We start from the raw sequence: 18,113 nt of genomic DNA on the forward strand, positions 1-18,113 counted from the left end.
AAGAACCTCATAACATACTATATAGAATGGTTAAACCAACAAGAAGAAATATTGGAGAAATGAACCTGGACAAGAGTCCAGATAAAAGCCCACCAAAGGTTGAAGCACAAAATAATGAGGTCAACATCTAAATGCTTATTAAGGAAATAGTCACAGGAGTAAGTAAAGAGTTTGAAAGAATTGTCATCAGAAATGCAGAAACAACAAATAAGACCTTGGAAGAAAACACTAATCTCAAGATTATTAGAGAGCTGAAAGCTGAAATAGCTGAGCTAAGAACACAACTAGCTGAACAAGCTAAAACAGTATCAGAACAGGGTAACAAAATAGATCAACTCCAGAAAATAGTAGAGGGGAGAGAGAATAGAATCAATGAGGCTGAAGACAGATTTAGCAAGATCAAGGATGAATTAGAGACAGCTAAAAAAGAAGTAGGATATCTCAAAAAGAGATTAAGAGATACTGAAAACAACAACAGAGACATATGGGATGACTTCAAAGGAAATAATATCTGCATTACTGGCTTACCAGAGGAAGAAAGAGAGGGAGGGGAAGAAAGCATTTTCAGGACATAATAGCTTATAATAGAGAACTATTATAAGGACATAATAGCTCATAATAGAGAACTTCTCTAGTCTAGACAACATAAAAACATAAAGGTTCAAGAAGCCCAGGGGGTTCCAAACAAAATTAACTCAGACTTAAAAACACCAAGACACATTATATTTAGAATGGAAAGGAATAAGGATAAGAAAAGGATCCTGGGAGTCAGGTGGTAGCTCAGTGGGTTAAGCACATGTGGGGCAAAGCACAAGGACTGGCATAAGGATCCTGGTTCAAGCCCCTGACTCCCCACCTGTGGGGGGGGTCCCTTCACAGGCGGTGAAGCAGGTCTGCAGGTGTCTTTCTCTCCCCTTCTCTGTCTTCCCTTCCTCTTTCCATTTCTCTATGTCTGATTTAACAACAATGACATCAATAACAACAATAATAATAACTACAACAATAACAAAAAACAACAAGGGCGACAAAAGAGAAAACAAATCTTTAAAAAAAATTTTAAAGCCAAACATAAAGATAAAACTGGCTTTTAAAAAAATGGCACATCACATTAAAAGGCAATTTGGTATGACTAACAGTGAACTCAAGAAATAAGTATAAATGATTCTTTAAATTGGAGTACATGAGTACCTGCAAGACAGTTCACCTGGATAGTGCTTTGTCATACACATGACCTAGTTTCAAGCCCAGTCCCCACTACCCCGGGGGAAACATCAAGTGTTGTAACTTTCTGTCTCTCTCTCCCTGTCTCAATCTGGAAAAATTCAGCCAGGAGTACTGAAGCCCTGGTAATGGTAAAAAAAATAATAGATTTTTTTTTTAAAAAATGGTACATCACATGTGAATGATGACTCATAAGTGATAGGCACCGTGATAATCAGATAGTGGATCCTCTTTAGAGAAGTGGAAGAAAAATAACCTACCAACTCAGAATTTATATTCAGAGAAAATACACTTCAAGTGATGCAAGTGAAATAAAAGTTTTACATTTTCTTTATTTGGGTGGGGGAGACAGCATAATGGTTATGCAAAGACTTTCATGGCTGTGACTCTGAGGACCCAGGTTCAACAACCTCCATCACCCCTATAGTTCAGAGCTGACCAGGACTCCAGTAACACACAAGTGCCCGCGTGCGCGCGTGCACGCACACACACATACATACACACACACACACGCACACACACACACACACACATACACACACATTTAATGGGCAGAGAGAATCACAGCATCACTGGCACATGTGATGCCAGGGACTGAATGTGAGATCTTGTGCTTGAGAATCTATCTGAGGCTTTATCCACTGCACCATCTTCCAGGCTACTAAAGATTTTTTTTTTTAACTATTGAAATTAAGTTGTATTATAATATAGTGCATGCTTTAGGGCTACAACTCCACCTGTCATCAGACTGTGTGTAACCACACTGCACACATACCACTAAATGCCCAACAGCCTTCTTATCCCATTTGACACTCCCTCTTTCATTTTGGTGACATCAGTTCTGCATCAGAATCTCAGTTTGGTTTTGTTTCTTTTAACTTATTTCTTTCATTGATCAGCTGGTGCTTGTCCTTCTAGATTATTTCACTTAGGATACCTAGTCCTAGCTGCATCTGTGTTGTGGCAAATGGTGGGTACAGAATAGAACTATACCTCTTATTCTCTTATAAGCCAGTATTAGTGAATCACTAGTACAGAAAAGTTTAAGGAGAAAAGGACTAAAGTTGTTAAAGATGTGGTTTTTCTCTCAACCATGTTTGGATATCTCCTTCTGTGGCTAATGGGCTCCCTCTGAGTATCTTGGGGTCCTGTCGAGTTCCTTTATGTTGAGAGACTTTGGAAGCTCACCAAGGATTAGCAACATAGCTCTGATCTCAGAGGACAAATTCCAAACTTCTCTGTGCTACCATACCATTGTCAAGGGTGACTTCACTCTCCTGCCAGCATTAGTTCTTCCTTGGAGAGTATCCCTGCTCTGATACCTGCTTGTACTGAATCATAACCAAGGTCTCTGTCCAACTGAGACACTGGATTGTGAAGGCTAACAAGACCATTTCTTCATCATTTGAAAACAGCTCAAGGGCAGAGACCCTGTCACTGCCCCCAGGAAGGCCACCAGGGAAGAGGAGGGAGAGGAGGCATCTGGAGGCCTCCAAAGAAATTTGCAACAGTGACACAGATGGAATACTCAAGGTAAATATCTGCAGCTGGAAATGGGAAAAGTCACATGCCAAAGAATTCTGGCAAGAGCGTAAGCCCCCAACCGGTGAAGAGATTCTTGGCTGGGTTGTATTCACAATCTGAGCAACGAAGAAGAAAAGGAAAAGCCTCAAAGTGACACAAAAATTTAGATTCTGTCACTGCACATCAGTTAGCTAGCTACATCCAGTAGAATCAATCTCTGAGGATCACTGTGCACTTTCTGGAGGTGCCACATCTGATCTCCCCATCCCCCAGTGTGTGCTCCCTCATCTCTAAGATAAAAGAGAATATGATTGAAATGGGGGTACCGAATAAATGTGCAATGTTTCCTTAAGTCAACTTGACTTCTCTATTCCTTCCTTTCTTCCTTAATATCTTATTTTAAAGAGAGAGAGAGAGAAAGAGAGAGATGTAGAAAGACACAGAAACACTGGAGCATTGCTCAGCTCTGATGTATTGTGGTGGTGGAGACTGAACCTGGGATCTCAGAGCCTCAGGCACAGACATCTTTTGCATAACCATTATGTTATCTATCCAGCCTGTCTTCTCTTTTTCTTGGATTGACTGCGAGAATAATATCATTAAGACAAATGTGTGAGTGGGATCCTCAGAATCCATCCAGAGATTTATGTCATATGACTAACACTTGACTTCAGGCTCTAAAATGCATTTGGACTGTGAGAAGGTGTTTGCTAATGTCTGGCATTTATTTCCCCTGGAGCTGGTATACATCAGCGTGACCAGGGAAACAAACAAAATAAAAAGTCAAAGAATGCTAATGCAAGCCAGCAATGGGATGCAGCTTGTGTTGCTAAGGCAGTGGTGACTGATATTTGATGATCAGATAAGAATCCAGTAGGTGACTAGCTCCTGATTGTTTTAGTTTTTGCCTTATAAAAATGCCATCCATCATGGGTGACAAATGAAGCTAAGGGAGAATGGAGCAGGGAGAAGAAGAATAAAATCTATAGCATTTCCCCATCAAAATCCACCTCCCTTTTTAATGTGTTTGATTTATTGTTATTAATTTCATTTATTTTTGTCACCGGGGATATTACTGGGGTTAGTGCCTGTATGATTCTACTATTCCTGGTGGCTTCCTCCCCTCCCCCATTACAGACAAAGAGTGAGAAACAGAGAGAGATAGACAAAGACAGCGAAATAGAGAGGGAAAGACATGGCAGCACTGTTCCACAACTCACAAAGTCTTTTCCTCTGTGTGGTGGCCAGGAATTCAAATCCAGCTCCTTACAGATGGTAATGTATGTACTCTACCAGGTGAGCCATCTGCCAGACTCTTCCTTCTCCTTCTCTTTCTTTATCTCTTTTCCCTTATCCTCTTTCTCCTTCTCTTTCTTGTTAAGATTTATTAACATAAGAGGGTGAGAATGAGAGAGAACCAGAGCAACATCCTGGCACATGTAACACTGGGGATTGACCTTAGGACTCAGTCTAATGCTCTAGTCACCACACTATGTCCCAGGCCACCTACCTCCCCTTCTTTCTGGGGGAAGCTCCAGGACTGCCTTGCTGCTAGTGGCCTGTGACAACAACATGCCTCCCCTATTGCTGGGTAATTGTGAGGAGCCTCACAAAGCACCCTGAATTCCTGATAATATGGCCTATCTACATAATCATTGTTTTGCCTGAGAGATCCCCACTCATTCCATTCCTTTGTTCTATCTTCTTTCTACCTCAAGACCCTCCCTGCCTGTAGGGTAATATTAATCCTACCAGTTAAAACCCTCGAAACAGTTGCTAAGAAAGTTCCTACCTTTCCAGCTCGCTTTTGCCTTTCTCCACCCCCTTCCTAACCATTTCTGTTTCTGACTTGCCACTTCCAGGTCTACCATGTAAAACTGCTGGCTCTCTGATAAATAAAGACATTTCATTGCCACTCCACCACGAGTTCATGAGTCATCTCTCCTGCATCACTGAATGAGTAGCAGCCCAGGCTGGCTCTGGTTGAGTTCTCTCCAACCCAGAGAGTATGAGCCCCAAAAGAGGTACCCCCCACACTAGCCCAGCACCCTATGATTTTGTCCTTCTTCTTGTCCCCAGCCTGTAAAAAAAAAATGCCTTGCGACAGTGACAGACAGAAGACAGTGTGTGTGTGTGTGTGTGTGGGGGGGGGGTATTAAAAGTCTCCTGGCTGCAAAAAAAAGTATACTTACCTGGCAGGGGAAATACCATGATCACAAAGGTGATTTTCCCAGGGCAAGGCTTATCCATTGCACTCCAGATGTGCTGACCCCTGAGATTTCCCCGAATGTGGGAAACTCGACTGCATAATTCTGGGGGCACCAAGGCTCTTGGGGCTAATGGAGTCACAGCTGGAAAGAGTCTGGGTCGTTAATTACTGTATGCCACCTGATCACATGGGACGTCCACACTGGACGGTCATAAGATCTGAAAATACGGTAGTTGGACAGTAGTGCAGCAGGTTCAGCACAGGTGGCACAAAAAGCAAGGACCGACATAAGAATCCCAGTTCGAGCCCCTGGCTCCCCACCTGCAGGGGAGTCGCTTCACAGGTGGTGAAGCAGGTCTTCAGGTGTCTATCTTTATCTCCCCCTCTCTGTCTTCTCCTCCTCTTTCCAGTTTTCTCTGACCTATCCCACAACAACGACATCAATAACAACAATAATAATAACTATAACAGTAAAACAAGGGCAACAAAAGGGAATAAATAAAAAATTTTAAAAATCTGAAAATACAATTCTACTGTATTTGCATCAGTACAGTTTGGGGTCTAATTATAATGGTGATTTGATCCACCTTAACTGAAGCAGGTCCCACTTATCAGAGCCACTACAGGAACTCTGGAGTGAGAGGTAAGGCCACAGAAAACTGACTTTCATGAGTGCCTTCTCCTCATCTCCTAAAGAAAAGGTATGAAAGGCACTGAAATCAAGGTTCTACACTAGAAGTATGTCTCCTGCAGGGTGTACCAGGGCAGGGCCCTGTCCCAACTGTGAGCTGGGAAGAAGATTGAAGTAGGGAGTTGGGTGGTAGCGCAGTGGGTTAAGCGCAGGTGGCATCAAGTACAATGACCCGAGAAAGGATCCTGGTTCAAGCCCCTGGCTCCCCACCTGTAGGGTTGTCACTTCACAAGCTGTGAAGCAGGTCTTCAGGTGTCTATCTTTCTCTCCCCCTTCCTGTCTTCCCCTCCTCTCTCCATTTCTCTCTGTCCTGTTCAACAACAATGACATCAATGACAACAAGTACAACAATAAAACAAGGGCAACAAGAGGGAATAAATAAATAAATAAAAATAAAAATAAAGATGATTGAAGTAAGCAGTTCTCTTAGATCACAGTGGGAATAGAAGGAGGAGAGACTTTGTGACAGGTTATTCCAACATGTTCTGTGGAAATTTGGGTGTGTTTCTTCAGTGGAAGCAAGCAGGTTAGTCAGACATACCAGTCAGCCACAATAGGCTTCTTCTTTTGAAGGGCTTGGTAAGAAGGAGCTGCCAATTTACAGAGGAGTGCAGTTCTGGTGGCCTAAGGACCAAGAGCTCCCCCAGAATGGGTGGGAGCAGGAGACAGGCATCCCCTGAAATTCTACTCCACTGGTGAACATTAAGGTATACACCCTTAGTGACAACCAATGGGACACGTATAGAAGGGCCCTACAGTTGCAGGATCCTCTCCTTGGAGCCTCAAGACGAAGTCAGGGGGTTGGAACACCCAGGACACAGCCCTGAGGTTAATTCCCTGCAACTAATTATCTCCTCCAAGACTCTTTGGTCCAGGGAAGTAAGTGACATATTTAAATCTGTGTTCAATCAGTATGTTAATGACATTCCCATGCTGTTAGTGGCATATGTCTACAAACACTGGTGCAGTGGAAAGTCTTTTTTCAGATGTGAGGGCAAAAACAAGATACATTTTTCCAAACCATTCATTCAGTGAGCATTTATTTAAGTATTACAAAGATTAACAAGACTTTCCTCTTGCTATGTTGACTTAATAAAATGTGTGTGCATCCAAAGTAGAGGTATATGTACATTAAGAAATAGAAAGAAAGAAAGAAAGAAAGAAAGAAAGAAAGAAAGAAAGAAAGAAAGAAAGAAATAGAGTTTCACACCTATGGGTGTCTAATTTTTGATAAGGGGGCCTGAACTATTAAATGGAGAAAGGAGGGTCTCTTCATGGATTGAAATGTACAGAAGAAGGAGTTAGGTGGTAGCACAGAGGATTAAGCGTACGTGGTGCAAAGCGCAAGACCAGCATAAGGATCCCAGTTCAAGCCCCCGGCTCTCCACCTGCAGGGGAGTTGCTTCACAGGCAGTAAAGCAGGTCTGCAGGTGTCTCTCTTTCTCTCCCCCTCTCTGTCTTCCCCTTCTCTCTCCATTCATCTCTGTCTTATCCAACAACGACAACATCAACAACAATAACTACAACAACAATAAAAACAACAAGGGCAACAAAGAGGAAATAAATAAATAAATATTAAAAAAAAGAAATGTACAGAATAATGAAACTGAACCACCATATCTCACCAGAAACAAAAGTAAACTTCAAATGGATCAATGACCTGGATATCAGACCAGAAACTATAAAATACTTAGAAGAAAATATTGGTGGAACTCTTTCCCATCTAAATCTCAAGGGCATCTTTGATGATACAGACCCAATTGCAAGGAAGACTGAAACAAAAATAAAACAATGGGACCACATCAAATTTAAAATCTTCAGAGCAAAAGAAACCACCACCCAAACAAAGAGACCCACAGAATGGGAGAGGTTCTTTACATGCCAAACATCAGACAAGAAGCTAATAAGCAATATATATATAAAGAGCTCACCAAACTTAGCAACAAAAAAGCAAATGACCCAATTCAAAAGTGGGGAGAGGATATCAACAGAATATTCACTATGGAAGAGATACAAAAGGCCAACAGACATATGACAACTTACTCCAAATCACTGATTGTCAGAGAAATGCAAATAAAGACAACAATGAGATATCACCTCACCCCTGTGAGAATGTTTTACATCAGAAAACACAGCAACAACAAATGCTAGAGAGGTTGTGGGGACAAAGGAACCCTTTTGCACTGCTGGTGGGAATGTAAATTGGTCCAACACCTGTGCAGAGAAGTCTGGAGAACCTATACAAGGCTAGAAATGGACCTTCCTTATGACCCAGTAATTCTTCTCCTAGGGATATCTCCTAAGGAGTCAAATATACCCATCCAAAAAGATATGTGTGCACCTATGTTCATAGCAGCACAATTTGTAAAAACAAAACCTGGAAATAACCCAGGTGTCCAACAACAGTGAGTGACTGAGAAAATTGTGGTATATATACACAACAAAATACTACTCAGCTATGAGGAATAATGGACCCACATTCTTCGACCCATCTTGGATGGAACTTGAAGGAATTATGTTAAGTGAGATAAGCCAGAAAGAGAAAGAGGAGTATGGATGATCCTACTCACAAATAGAAGTCGAGAAAGAACAGAAAGGGAAATAAAGCAGAATTTGACTGAGTTTGGAGTATTACACCAAAGTAAAAAACTTGGGGCTGGGGAGGATAGATTCTCAACTCCACTGTAAGGGGATGGGAGCAGGGACACAGACCTTTGGTGGCGGGAACACGGTTAATATATACTCCTATTAACTTATAGTCTTATAAATCACTATTTAATCAATATGAGAGGGGAAAAATAGATTGAATGTCTCAAGTTTTTTAATGAATAGATATCAGTTCTGAGTATATATTCCTTTAATATAAGCACTTACGGTTTCAATTTAGCAAACTGAATTTTAACACTGGGCTTAAACTGTTAATGCATTTCTAGTAATAACTTCTTTGAAATATTAAATCACCTATAATTTTAGACCAGGGAGACCAGAGCAACTGTATTTTCAGTATATAAGATAGCATTATTTGTAAATAGCATTAAATGACATAAAGCATGGTAAGGTCTTATATGGTATAGTATTTTCTAAGCATGGGATTTTCAAAGTAAACCAAGTTCCCAGAATCACTTGGTATAATAATTATTATCTATTTCTTTTTAAAATTCTAAAACAAGGGACCTTTTCTTATTCTCTTTAAAATAATTCTCCAGTCCTGAGCCTCTGGGGCTTTGCTCATTTTCCTTCATGCTCCTCTTGACCCATATTATTTGATACAGCATCTGCTGATCTCATCTAAATCAGTTCAACCAGTGCCACCTTGACATGTCTCACTTCAGACTATTTCCAGAAATCCCAGGCCTGGGATGCCAACCCTCCAACTCCAATACTCTAGAGTGAGACCTTTCCTAGCTCATAGGACTCCTTAGTTCTATTTTGGGTGGTGCACATCCTAACAAAGTTACAGAGCGTAGATATAGACCAGGGCCCATGAGATAGGGCACATATGCACATGTGTCCATAAGTGAGGGGAAAATATATACCTTATAGTAAAAGTGTGTAGTAGTCTGCAGTGACTCAATAAGTGCAGCAAGAAAGTAGAAATAACTAAAAAAGACACTTTAAAATACTTAATCAAATAGTTTCTACTTATACCAGCCTCAACTACTTCCTTTTTCACTTCCCTCAATCACTTTAAGTCTAATTCTGTCAGATAAAGTAAGGACTACAAAAACTAGATTAGGGCAAGAGACTGGCACACTCTAATGATGGACCTTTTGGTCACTACTGGGACACCCCATCATCTAGGGACCTAGTCAGGGAATCCTGGGCCTGGGATTCCCACATAGATATGATGGTCCTAGACCACTAACATATCCCTCTCTCCACTGTCACTGGTAATTTCTGTTAGGAATAACATCATAAACTGTCTTGTGGGCCTCTACAGGACCTTGCCCTCAATGTAGAACAACGATGGTAGAAACTGCCCCACTCTCCAAAGGAAGGCTAGGTCAACCTACTGTGCTGCTTGAGGAAGTTGGGTTCTGAAATGAGTGCAACCTAGAACATTCCTAGCTATGACCCCAGAATATGAGCTCAGACTGACAGGGATGCAGGGGTTACACAGTCTCCTGTGCTAAATATTAATAGATATGAGCCCTAGGTCAAATTGATGAGGTTGACAATTAACAATATTTATATACTTCTCCCATATTTGGAGCTACTCTATTTCCTGATCCAGCTTTCTAGTTCTAGTTCCAACTCTGACATCATCTATCCAGATAATACCTTTAGCCCACCTGCATATTAGCTGTGGCAAAAATTAGTAAAGTCATGGCCCCCTTGGAATATACCCAAAATAATCTTCCTAGCTTCTTCCAGCATTAAGACCCGAAATCTCATTGCTATATTTTTACCTTTTGGTTCATGATTACTAAACAATTTGTTCTTCTTTATATCTTAATGCTTTTCAGCCATGAAATTACAGATGCTACCATGACACCAACCTGACTTCTCTGGGCAAACGACCTCACCAATGTGTCCTGGAATACTACCTCCACAGAGCCCTACTTACTAGGTAAACATAGAAACAGGCTGGGTGCCAGGCTAGCTTCACGGGCGGGAGACAGACGACCAGGGACTCATGGCTGAGCTGGGAATGCAGTTCAATCTTTATTGATGAGTGGGGAATGCAGTTCAACAATCTAATCTCTTCTAATCTCTCTTCATTAGAAAGCCCTGTCTTTTATATCTCCTGAGGTGGAAGTGTCAGGAAGAGGAAGTATGTAGGATAGGGGGTAGGGAGAAGGAAAAATAGCATGTGAACCAGTGGGGATAAAACCAATGAAAAAAATGATTATGTAAATAGACCACAGCCTCAAGCAATGCAACAGAAGTGGTCTTAGAAGCAGAATTTAGAAGCATACCAACATTTCCCCCTTTCTTTTTAACTAACGGCCATAGTATCAGGAGTGTGGGGTGAACAGAAACCTATATATATTTTCAAAAGAACTGGCACAAGACATGGAGGAACAAGTAAGAGAGCATCAAGAACCAGTGTGATGCCAAGGGGAGGCCTGAGGGGGCGTTTCCTGCCTCAAAGGGCAAGGCCTAGCAGGCAAAAGGGCATTTCCTGCCTCTGTGGGCATCTCTTGCCTCTGGGAGCTTTTCATGCCTCAAAGGGCATTTCCTGCCTCTGTGGGCATGACCTAGTAAGGGGGGGGGGGTTCTGCCTCTGGAGGCAGGGCCTGCAGGATAGGGGGCGTGGCCTATAGAGTCCCAAAGCAGCTGGCTGCAGTCAGTCTTTGAGAAACCCAGCAGCGTAAAGGGAAACTGCTGTAAAGTTGTGTAAAATGTCCAAGAGGTGTACCATTAAGTCCCATAGAAGTGTCAGTCCAAAGCAGATGACCATGGAAGAAATGCCAGGGGATGAAATGCTGCACGTCTATCTCAATGGGGAAGGTCAACCACTGTAATTCCACTTTTCTGTCGATAGTGAGCTTTGGAGTCTGTGAATCAGTTTCTTCAGGTCATGCCAGGTCACATCATTGGTTTTGGGGGGGGGGGGGGTTGCTGTAGTCACGCCATCTTGTGGGCAATGTCAGAGAACAGGGGTTCAAATGGATTTCCAGGGGTTCCATTTGAACAGATGCTTTTTCATGTGAAGACAACAGCTGTAATTCACTTACTTGTGAAACAAAACTTTTTAAGGTTGTTTAAACAGCATAAGCTCAATAGAAGAATGATGGTTAGAAGCCTCAGATAAGAGAATCATTAGCATAACCATTGTGCTATCTACCCCGCCCATATTTATACAGTTTTCAGGATTAAACATTTCACATTTATGCCAAGACATAAAAAAAAAAAAATCAAAAGAGAAAAAAACAATTTTTGGATTGTTTCTGGTTGTCTCTAGAAATCATGGCTGCATCCAGCATTTTTTTAAGTCAATGTCATACAAAAATTCAGTCATTAAAATCACTCTCTTATGAAATGCAACTGAAAGCAGACAGCAAACTTAAGATATTCAGAGAGAACAACAAGGGGGGAATCGAGAGAAAAGTGGTAGGCAGTTTTTGCTTCTTTCATCGTGAACCAGATTATCCAGATCTCACCATGTAGCATCATGAGTCCCCTGAGGGTGTCCTAGTCCAAAAAGCTCCTTTAAATTCCATGTAGGGTGCTTCTGATGGTTCCTACTGGATTGCTGCAGGCATCCATTTTTTTATTTTCTATTTATTTATTCCCTTTTGTTGCCCTTTTTTTATTGTTGTAGTTATTATTGTTGTTGTCGTTGTTGGATAGGACAGAGAGAAATGGAGAGAGGAGGGGAAGACAGAGAGGAGAAGAGAAAGATAGACACCTGCAGACCTGCTTCACCGCCTGTGAAGCGACTCCCCTGCAGGTGGGGAGCCGGGGTTTGAACCAGGGTCCTTATGCTGGTCCTTGTGCTTTGTGCCACCTGCGCTTAACCCGCTGTGCTACAGCCCGACTCCTGCAGGCATCCATTTTTAAAAACATCTTCCCATTGAAGAAAGAATCGAATCAGGAGGGTAGAACTAACCACGCGCCTTCCAGGGTACTGGAGAATGCTCTTCAAGTTAGAGTAGTCTTTCTCCATGGGAAACATGGGAGAGGAAGTCCAGAAAGTCCAAGGAGAAATCTCTGTGCATCTCCCAAGCTCTACAATCACGGTCATAAGGAACCAAAGTGTGGCTCGCAACAAAATGTAGTCCTTCTCGGGAAACATGTGTCAGTCCCTGTTCAGGCGCCATTTGCCAGGCTAGCTTCGTGGGCAGAGACAGATGACTAGGGACTCATGGCTGATCTGAGAATGCAATTCAATCTTTATTGACGAGCGGGGATGCAGTTCAAAAATCTAATCTCTTCTAATATCTCTTCATTAGAAAGCCCTGCCTTTTATATCTCCTGAAGCGGAAGTGTCAGGAAGAGGAAATACATAGGACGGGGTGGGGAGAAGGAAAATAGCACAGGAACCAGTGGGGATTAAACCAATGAAAACAATGATGATGTAAATAGACCACAGCCTCAAGCAATGCAACAGAAGGGGTCTTAGAAGCAGAATTTAGAAGCAGACCAACAGCTGGGGGTATGGATTGACCTGCTAACACCCATGTCCAGTGGAGAAGCTATTACAGAAGCCAGAACTCTCACCTTCTGCATCCTATAAAGATCTTTGGTCCATACTCCCAGAGGGATAAAGAATAGAGAAGCTTCCAGTGGAGCAGGTGGGATATGGAACTCTGGTGGTGGGAATTGTACCCCTCTTGTCCCATAATCTTGTTTATCATTATTAAATCACTAGTAAAAAATTAAAAATAAAAGAATGAAATAGAAAGAGCTGTAGTTGGGGAGGGGGAGCAGTGGATCTAAGACTGTACTCTCAAGTATGAGGTCCTGAGTTCAAACCTAGCAGCACATGTACCAGAGTGATGCTCTGGTTCTCTCTCCTATCTCTCTCATAAATAAATAATAAAATATTTTTAAAAAATAAAAGAGCAACTCAATAAGAACAAAAGTATTCAAAGAAGAGAGAAAAACATACATTGAAATTCAAGAATCTAATAATGTGTATACAATGGCTTCAATTATATTCTGAAATTATTCCAACATTTCACTTTCAAATTCTGTCAGCAATTGAAAGCATTTAACTTGACATGAATGAGAGTTTTATGTACATTGGGCAGAAAAAGTCTTAACTGGTTTTTAAAAACATACTGCCCCCTGCAAACCCTCCCCTCACAAAAAGAAAAAATATTTACTACCTTTACTCCAGCATGAGTTTCTGATGGTAATAATAATAATAATAGGGAGTCGGGCGGTAGCGCAGCGGGTTAAGTGCATGTGGCGCAAAGCACAAGGACCTGAAGTTTAGCAGTGGTCCTCCCTCAGTCCTTAGCACTGGGGAGGTGGGAGGAAGGTGGAGGTGCTAGAGAACTGGTTTGCACTGTTGATCACTTTCCTGTGAGTCAGACACTTTGCTTGGAACTAAGTGATTATATCATTCAACCCTTTGACTGTCGGGAAGATATTCTTATCTCCATTTTACAGATGAGCAGATTAAGAAGAGAGCTAGGGTTTGAATACAAGCATCTAGACACCGAAGTCTATGCTTTCCTTTGTTTTACCTCTCCCCTCCAGGCTCTTTCACTCTTTCTATCAGCCCCATTTTACTGACATGGAAACCAAGGCTGAGTAGGGCACATGGCTCTCTGACTAGCACAAAGATCTGAATCCAGGTATTCTGGTGTCAACTCCAGGGTCTATTTGTTGCTCCATCCACAGCACTGATCTGTGATGCAAACCTGGGGCCATGGAGTATGGGATGGAGCTCAATCCAAGAACTGGTATAACATGTTGTGTGGCTAGAGACTGTTTTACTCATATATCCAGTGTCCAAACATCTCTTGCAGCACTGTTGGAGGCTGGGTAGGTGGAGAGCAATGGCCCAGGGAAGTGTGGGTGGGCACACAGGGAAGCCTTCCACCCAAGGGGGTAACTTGGGAGACACTGGGGCTCTTCTCCTGAACTTTGAGTTCTAGTGCAGAACCCTTTGAAGTCCATCCTTTCTGTGAGAAGAGGCTGCTGATTCACAATGAAAGGAAATGGCAGAGGTTCTGAAACTTCCTGTTTGTCTGGTATCTGCAGAGGTATCTGTATTATGCAAATGCCCTAACTCCTGAAAAATGTAGGCGTGTACACACACACACACACACATTGCTGTCTGCTTGGCCCTGTGCAGTGACCCTCAGAATTGATGATCATGAGAAACTGCTTGTGTGTGTGGTTTGAAGAGCTCAGCCAACGTCTTTCCAGGTGAGCCCTTGTGGCTCTTGGCCCAGACTGGCTTGGCCCATACTTGGCAGGGCTGGAAGTAAGGGATTCCTTACGAGGGAAGCAGATGTGCGGAAGAATCATTTAGGTCACCCGTCCCCCCACCCCCCAGGAACCCCATTACCTCACAGCTCCACTTTTCTCCTCTCTTGGCTTTCACCCTTTGTTGTATCCTGCCACCAAGGAGCCTGCAGTGGGATGAATGTTGTTTGTCTGTCTTCTGCCAGTTCACGGTGACCTTTTCACAGCTTTGTTTCTATCTTTTCAAAATGTACTCTAGTTTGAGCCCAAGGCTGCAGCTTGCTGAGTTGGCAGAGAGAGGTGATCCGTGGCTTAGGCCCGAGACTCATCCCTACCATTGGCTGAGAGCCACCTCCGCACGAGGCAGCTTAAAAAGAGAAAAGGGGAAGAAAAGAAAAAGAGAAAAGCTGAATCTAAGCTTCGATTTTAATAGGTGACCGTGAAAATGACATGTGACTTCCAGAAAATTCTCCAAGTTTCAAAAGAATTATTTGTTCTCTGTGATGAGTTAAATAGTATTCATCAACGGTCAAATGTTTTTCTCATATTCAAAGTTGACCTGACATGGGGTGCTGGGGGTGGGTGGACAGAATTTGCTGTACAAGAGAATCTGGTTAGTTATAAATCTAAAAAGAGGCCCCTGCTACTATTCTACCTCTTTCTGTCCTCATCCCAAATCCTCAACTATGTAGTGGGAGGGCAGCCTTCCATCCACACCACCAAAGAAGTCCATCACAGACTTAAAGCTAGATTTTCTGATTCAGATTCATTCTCCCATCTTCAGATTCTAACTTCAAATTATAACTTGACAGTTTTATCAACAGGCCATGCTTACTCACCCTGTGACAAAAGAAAGGATCCTAACCTGGGGCCTGTTTAATAAGGTGAACATCTGGGCTGTTACTTACCAGCTGTGTGGCTATGAGCAAGTTACTTAACCTCACTGAGCTTTGGTTTCCTCAGCTGCAGAATGAGGTTATTATAGGAATGACAGAAGACAGATGTATAGAAAAATGGCTGGTCTTGATGGTGGAACTCAGGTCAAGGTAAATAAAGAAGGTGTCATGATGACCACATGTGACAAGAGACACTCACTGTTCTGTGAGCCTCCATCACGGCAATTGGTTCTGAAATTGTAGGTTCTGAAAAACCTACAAAGTGTCTCTGAAGCATAAGCTTGCCTCAGAGATGGTTCTTGCTTTGATGAAAAGGGTGGGATGGACTTAAAGTGTTTGTGAGAAAGTTTCTCTCCTCTCCTTGACAGGAATCTGGCTTCAGGTTCTATTATCTGCAAAGCCGACATTTAGTCTTTTTGCCAGATCTGGGTTCTGAAGAAATAGGAGGTCTACATTGTGCTTCTCTGATCTTGAAGATTTGAGGCAAGTCAACAGAAAAACAAAAACAAGGGCTCTCACCCAGTCGTGTACATGTTACCATACTGAAGGACCTAGGTTCAAGTCCCTAGTCCTCACATGCAGGGGAGAACCTTCACAAGCAGTGGGGCAGTGTTGCAGTTCTCTCTCTCTCTCTCTCTCTATATATATATATATATATATATACATATATATATACATATATATATATATATATATATATATCCCTTTCTCTCTCACTCACTATAAAAATAATGTCAGCTGGGAGCGGTAGAATCATGTAGGCACAGAGCCCTAGTGATAACTCTCGTGAGATATTAAGTATCATGGGATTGCCACACTGAGATATGTGGAGGTTCTGGTGCACACCAGGAAGGCAGTGAGACTACTTTGTAAATGGGATCTCATTTAGCCTCCCAGGAGCCTCTCTGTCCCCACAGACCAGGATGGTGTCCTCAGCATCAGTGGGGTGTGATCAGAGTGGCTTGGGCAAAAGTTGTCCCAGATGTAGGAGTGGGCTCATCCCCCCCGACCCCTGCATGGAGCCCTAACATGGCATGAACTACTCAAGAATCAGCCATCTTTGTAGGTGTCATGGCCCAACATGACACACTCATAGGTCTTCTCCTACACTCCTGCGCTAAAACAGACCACAGCTGCTTTGAGGGATCAGGGCAGCAGAGGGAGAACTTCCCAAGTTCTTGGCCTGACTCCTTGATACCTGCTCTTACTCACCGCTGCCTGTGTCAGGCAGTGAAAGTCAGGACCTTAGGGATCCAAATGGACCCCTCTTCCATACCCATCCCATTCTGTACAATCTGAAGACCTATGATGTCCACCTCTAAAACGTCTCTCCTCCCTGACCTGGTGCCCACTTAATCTCCATCCCCACATCCAACAGTTTTGGCCAAGCACTGTTTTCTCTGCTTCAATCTCTGCCATTGCCTCCAACCTTGTCTTTCTCTTCAATTCTCACATTTGACTTTCTTCAAGACATTCTGCCCCAGCCGCCAGAGGAACAGTGCTAGCTCGCCTGGATAGAGAGTCTGCATTACCATGCATAGGACCCAGGTTCAAGTCCAGCCCCTGCTGTGCTGGAAGAAGCTTCCTTCCCTCTCTCTGTCTTTCTCTTTCTATCTGAAAAAAGTCAGTCCAGAGTGGTGGAGGAAAAAACAAATCACCCTAGGTCTTGCTTCCTAAGAGGAGAAAATGCTAGCAGCTCACTATCTTTACCCCTGGGCACCTTCCCTGGCTGTCAGTGTACATGCTTATTCACTCACTTGTTCATTCCAGCCTAGTACTTTTTAAAAAAGACACTGGGGGGGGGGGGGCACAGCAGTGACAGAAGAGTCAGAAACACTTGGCCTCATGGAATGAAGTTTTAGTGAAGAGGAGGCGAGACAGTCAATAACCAATAACCAACACCTAAGGTGTTAGGTGGTGAAGATATAAAGGAAATTGCTTAAGGATGAGAACCAGAGGTGCTGAGGAAAGAGGTAGGCGTTGGGGAAAGCACTGTGGCTGAGAAGGTGACATTTGAACAGAGACCTGAAGGAAGTGAGGAGTGAGGCAACAGAGAGATATATTTCTAGCAGAAAGAATGACAACTGTGCCCGGAAGTAGGGGCACACTGGGATGGGGCTTGGGGGCGTTTTTATTTTATTTTACTTACTTATTAGATAATTGGACACAGAAATTCAGAGGGGAAGAGGAGATCAAGAGGGAGAGAAAAGAGAGACACCTGTAGCACTGCTTCACTGCTCATGAGGCTTTCCCCCCTGGGGGCTTGACCCAAGTCCTTTTGCATGGTAACATGTGTGCTCAACTGGGGTACACCACCACCTGGCCCCTTGGGGGCATTAAAAAAAATTATATATATGGAGTCGGGCGGTAGCGCAGCGGGCTAAGCGCAGGTGGCACAAAGAGCAAGGACTGACGTAAGGATCCTGGTTCGAGCCCCCGGCTCCCCACCTGCAGGGGAGTCGCTTCACAGGCGGTGAAGCAGCTCTGCAGGAGTCTCTTTTTCTCTCCCCTTCTCTCTCCATTTCTCTTTGTCCTATCCAGCAATGAGGACATCAATCACAACAATAAAATAACCAAGGGCAACAAAAGGAAATAAACAAAGATTTTTTTTTAAAAAATGAATTTAAAAAATAGAGAGAGAGACAGAGACAGAGACACACAGAGAAAGTCAGAGAGACCACAGAATCAAAGCTTTATTCAGTGT

At 42.9% G+C, this 18,113-nt stretch overlaps 1 non-coding gene across 1 annotated transcript; it reads left to right on the forward strand.

Annotated features, from left to right (window-relative positions):
• Nucleotides 1-4,929: 4,929 nt before the first annotated feature.
• LOC132540116 (U1 spliceosomal RNA) lies at nucleotides 4,930-5,091 on the forward strand. Its single transcript, XR_009551375.1, has one exon. It is a non-coding gene; the product is annotated as a U1 spliceosomal RNA (small nuclear RNA).
• Nucleotides 5,092-18,113: the final 13,022 nt, after the last annotated feature.

This window comes from Erinaceus europaeus, chromosome 8, assembly GCF_950295315.1.
Source record: "Erinaceus europaeus chromosome 8, mEriEur2.1, whole genome shotgun sequence".
Taxonomy (NCBI): domain Eukaryota; kingdom Metazoa; phylum Chordata; class Mammalia; order Eulipotyphla; family Erinaceidae; genus Erinaceus; species Erinaceus europaeus.